This window comes from Perna viridis, chromosome 2 (genome assembly GCF_037379345.1).
Source record: "Perna viridis isolate PV_CMFRI_1.1 ecotype Kerala chromosome 2, ASM3737934v1, whole genome shotgun sequence".
Lineage (NCBI taxonomy): Eukaryota > Metazoa > Mollusca > Bivalvia > Mytilida > Mytilidae > Perna > Perna viridis.
In genome coordinates, this window is record NC_142446.1 from 24250809 (window position 1) to 24256610 (window position 5802).

A 5802-nucleotide genomic window follows, 5' to 3' on the forward strand; every position below is an offset into this window, starting at 1 on the left:
GCGTCACATAAATAACATACTGTTAAAATTTGAATAAAAATATTTTCTACGACTTTATTGACACCAACCGTCGTTTAAATTGTCTTAAATGACTTGCTCATTCGTTTAGCCAAACAGCTTCTCAAAAACAAGTCGCTGATTAGCTTAAATCATGCGTAACAAATCCTTACGGGAAAATCCCATACTAATATCCGCCATGTTGGTTTTTACGGGACGATTTGTTTACAAACGAAGTGCGTAAGTTCCCGTCGAACTCCGGTGACAATCGTCTGCTTGATCAACTTCTCGGTATTATACGTTGTTCGCGTAAAATAAATCCGAGATATCCGAAATAACGCCGAAGTGCATTCTGGGTTCTTCGGTTTTTGGACAAACCATTTAAACGTAAACAACATCTCCTAGCAACCCGATCACTGTAAACATGGCCGACTTTTTACAATGTAAATATTGCCACCTAGAATTAAAATCTGACCGGAATTTAACGATTCAATGTTTAGGGAGAAGCCGTTTGGCTAAACAAATGAGCAAGTCATTTAAGACAATTTAAACGACGGTAGGTGTCAATAAAGTCGTAGAAAATATTTTTATTCAAATTTTAACAGTATGTTATTTATGTGACGCCGACTATAGTGGTATATACATATGGTAGACATTAGATATATTTTAGAAAAATATGAAGATTAAGAAGTGTCAATGAATATATCAGACATCTTTTAACTTTACCTTAAAACAATCAAGTAATCATTTACATATGATTTATTTTGTTTTGGAATCTTCCCAATATCTGTATATTGACAAGAGTTCTACTCTTCTGTATCCTATTTTATTTAGACACAGATTTACTTCCGTATTAATCTACATATTTAATGATTGATCATGTGTATAATTGTTTTCTGTGATTTTTGTTGATTATTTATAGATTTTATATTTGTTATATGTTTAGTGCCAAATGATGTTTCTCTTGACTGACAAAACACTTTAGTCACTAAATTCTGTTTTTATATCCTTATTTTTATGCATCTACATTTGTACCGGTAGCTGCAATTAGGTAGAAATGATAAAACCAACATATTTTCAGGTTTTATATTTGTTTACTGAATACACTTTTGTAATGTTGAAACCATACTGTGGTATAAGCTAATTAGTAACTTTTTATATGACCTCAAAACATTCCAGTTCTATACTTTCATGGCCTTGTTGTGGTCATCCATTGCTGATTTGACATTTGGTTTCTGCACATAAACTGGAGTAAAAGTTAATAGATCTGTATGATAATATACTTTGGTATATTTTTTAAAACAAAAGGAAGTTTGGATTTGTTATTAATAAATTGTTATTTATATATTCTCCCTTTTATTTGAAATTTTGAAATTTGGTCTTAGTATGTATGGTAATCGTCAAATTGCAAATTTTTAAATTTTTCTTAAACCACTTTCATTATCATCAGAATCTTGTACTGTGTCAAAGATTTAGTCACAATCCTACAGTTGTCAATTGAATATGGGGTTCACATTGGCATTAAATGTGAGAGTTTGACCTTTGTAGTTGTATCAAGCTGCACTCTAAAATTGATATTATTTGATTTGTATTAGATGATAGAACTGCCGGGATTTCAAATATTTTTAAAACCAATTTTCCCGGCCAAAAGAAAAATGGAGAAAAAGTAAAACATTTAATTTTTGTAAGTGATACATGTACCAAATTTCGATGTTTTTGTGGTACATGTACATTAGAGTGAAAGATTTAATGAAGAAAATAATTCTGACTGTGTCAAATAAATCTGAAGACTGAAGTGGAAGGTCTTTTTATGTGTGTTCATATGAAATAAATTGTTTTTGACATCAAGTTTTGTTTAATCACAGATTCTGTTTAATAATCAGTCTGATGATAATCTATGGAAGGGTAGAACGTTTACATTGTTAACATTTTAAATTGGTATCATATTAACAAGACAGTTCCTTATGATATTTGTTATGTGTTGTTGTTGCGATGATAGTTTCTTTTTCACTCCTTATGACAAAAAAACAGTATTAAGGACTAAGTGCCTTTCTTTCCATTTTGATTTTGGTTTTTTTTTGTCTAATCTTTCTTTGAATTCCGTCAGTCTTAAATTCTTTTAGTGACACTTCTCTTAAAATTTTAACTTCATTTCAGATTATTGACTAAAAAGATGTCATAGGCTTATTTCTATATGTTCTACTGCCAGTTCATTATTAATAACTACATACTTACATGTACTATTTATTTTAAGTACATGTATAATAATCATAAATCACCAGTGTGCTGTTCATTCTTTGGTGACAGTTAGTGGAGACTGGTCACCAGTATGCTGTTCAACATTTGGTGACAGTAAGTGGAGACTGTTCACCAGTGTGCTGTTCAACATTTGGTGACTGGAAGAGGAGATTGAATATTAGTATTTCTTCATATTCTTTCTGTTTCTTTTGTACTGACCAACTCCATGTTTCATGCATTTTTTACATTTGCATGTTGGTAGTTCTAGCTTTTATTTTTTTATTGCTTAATAATTTTTTCTGAATTTTAGTGAAATGATTAGGAAAGGTTTATTACAAGGACTTCAGCAGCAAAGGAAAAGCTTGAAAATTCAGTCATCATTCAGCTCTGAATTCTGCCTGACAGAAGGTATATACTTTGTTCAAATATTTTAATAAGAACTGTTGTTTTATTTTGAAATTGTTCTATTTGAGAAAACCAAAATGCATTGACAGTAAATTTACTGATAATGTGCAGTTACTGACTGTAAATAACTCTTTTTTGCCACCCACTTCCCATCTTAGGATGAACTACCTGTTAAATTTATAATTACTATTTGGGGTCAACAGTGGGTATAAAGGTAGTATACACTTAGTTGAAAAATTAAAATTGATAAAAAATGATTAAACTGCAGTATAAAGACAATGATAGTGTATTGACTAGAAAAAAAGACTTATGAATCCAGGTTAAATCAGATAAAAAGTGTTTTTGTTTTTCTAGTCATACTGGTGTAACATTCCTTGGTATTTTTTATTTTTTTCTGATTGATCTTACTGTATTTTTTCTATTATTAAAATTCATTGTATATTTTTTGTTATAAAAATGGGAACTTTTTATTGTGAGTGAACCTTGAAAAACATTGAAATAAGATGTTATTTGATAAAAGTTTCTTTGTTACTTGTTTGGGTATTGACAAATTACCTTCTTACCTTATTATCTGTGATATTGAAGCTTTGTAAAATATCATTTTTTCTTGGTTATTATACTTAAATCATTGATATGAAATAAAAGGATATCTTAACCTCTGTTGTTTTGTAATTACCATTTCCTTCCAAGTTTCAATACTTTTGAAGTGACATTTCAGTTGTTATTTTGTTGATGCAGCAGTCATTCAAAGAATCTGGCAGAGGATAAAACCTACAATATCCCCTTTTGTTTTGGGTCAGATATTGAATTTTTTTTAACAGATTCCTGATAAAAATCCTTGCCAACATTTTCCATTAGATATCCCTTATTGTTTTTGGGTTATAAAGTACGAAAGAGGCCACACCCCAAATATTGACTTTTGGTCATCTGAGCTATTGCCATCACTTGGCATCTGTTGTAGTTCTCCTCATTGACATTAACAAATTTTTGAAACTCTTGTCATCTGACACTACTTGACCAATTGGAACCAAACTTGATATGAATATTCATTGGGGTATTCTGTTAGTCCATGGGCTGGGAGGGTCCAGCGTGCACCCCCCCCCCCCAACTCATCCATTTCATGGTGATTTTTGGGTACCTTTTCACCTCCCATTACCGAATCAATTTGTCGCCAAATAATATTCTCGGCTTCTTTTTCTGTATAAGCCTATATTTGTACCCCACTGGGTAAAAAAGGCCAAGATTTTTGTGACTTAATTGTTTGAACGTCTAAGCCTTCCTGGGATAGCATGTGTAAACAAACTAAACAAAAGGTATCATCGTGTAGTGCAATATACAAAATATACAAAAGCTTATTTGAAGTACGGTATTTGAAAAAAATGCCAATTATAAGTGAAATGGAAGGAAATATGAAATCTCCGAAAATTCGCCTTTTTACTAAAAAAAAACTCATTATTTTCATTGAAACTGAAAGATACGTGCCTGAAATGAGAAGATATACTGTATACATTGATAATTAAAACAATAGTATCCAACATGTCTATTGTACACCGTTTATATGCCAAAAATTAACATTTTAGTTCATGTTTAGGCATTTTTTTTTCATGGGTAGGGGTGACAATTTTTCACCTAACTTGACTAAGAAAAGTTCAAATATTTATTACTTGGGATCATTTTGAAACTAAGATACTATATTGAGGTACCGTATCAAACAAAAGCTTGATTGAAGTATGGTATTATGAAAAAAGGAAATAACGGGTGATATAGAAGAAAATTCTGAAATTCTGAAAATTTCCATTTTTACGATTTTATAGTAATTGTTATCCCAAAAAGAAAATCTAAGCGCCTGACTTGATCCGATATATTGGGAACATCATAATCCTAATCATAAATGCCTAAAATATGAGTTACGGTTTTGGTATGCTGTGAATGAGAATTCTGTTTGATATTGAGACTAGTTTTATTTTATATTTTAAAAATATTTTAAATATTTTTTGAAAATCCTTACTTAAAAATTAGGTTTTCATGGTTTATTTATATAGAAAATTAAATTATCTATTGAATGATACCAAATTTGAGACGTTTTGGTTGAGCAGTAACTTGTATCTCAGCCCACGTATTATGTGAAGTGGGGATTTTTAATCCTTTGAAAAACATGGCAGCTGTTTTTCGCATATATCTACAAAACCATTAGGTTTAGCAAAGCAAAATTCTGACATGGGTAAAAGTCTTCTGCATGATGAGATATATCTTTGGTCATATTTTCGTTTTAATCGTTAACCCATGTTGGAGTTATTGCCCTTTTCGACGTTATTTTGCTATTTTTATTGTTATTTCTTTCAAAAATCTTTTCCTCTGAATTACTTGATCAATTTGAACCAAATTTGGTATAAATGTGCCTTAGGGTATTTTGCATAGAACTGATATGGGGATTTATTATCCTTCGAAAAACATGACTGCTGTTACTAAAAATAGTAGGGGTCAGACAGAAGTTTCTCGCATATATCTCCAAAACCATTAGGTTTAGCCAAAATCAGACATGGGTAAAAGTGTTCAGCAAGATCTATGCACAGTAAGTGCATAATATGTGTGTATGCTGATCGGAAGTCGTCAAAACAAATATATACTTTAATGTCATATTTGTAATTTACCACAAAGGTGTATAAATATCGTTTGCAGAAAAGGTAAAAATGTGGATTTTCAGAATTATTTTTTTAAGTCAATTTTGTGAAAAATTTCTACAATCATCATACCATTAGCATAATGATTTCGAGAGCCTTATTTTTAAAGCTTCACAGTAGTATGAAACATTAAGATGTCATTTGTCCTGGGAATTCACGATGAAACTTTGAAAACTTCTTTTTTTATATGTAAAGTAGTGAAAATGACAGAAAAAGTTAGTGAGACATAAGCCATGTTGGGGTTATTGCCCTTTTTCAAAGCTTTTTCCCTATTTTTAATGTTAATTCTTTTAAAGATATTCTCCTCTGAAGCTACCACACTACTAATAACCAAATTTAGTATGAATATTTCTTACGTAATCTGCATAGATCTGTTGTGATTTTTGATCCGTGTAAAAAACATGGCCACCATGAAAACTGATTTATTCAACGGGTCATAGTTTTCCTTTCCTCGTTTGTCTACTCCGGCCTTGACTTTTTA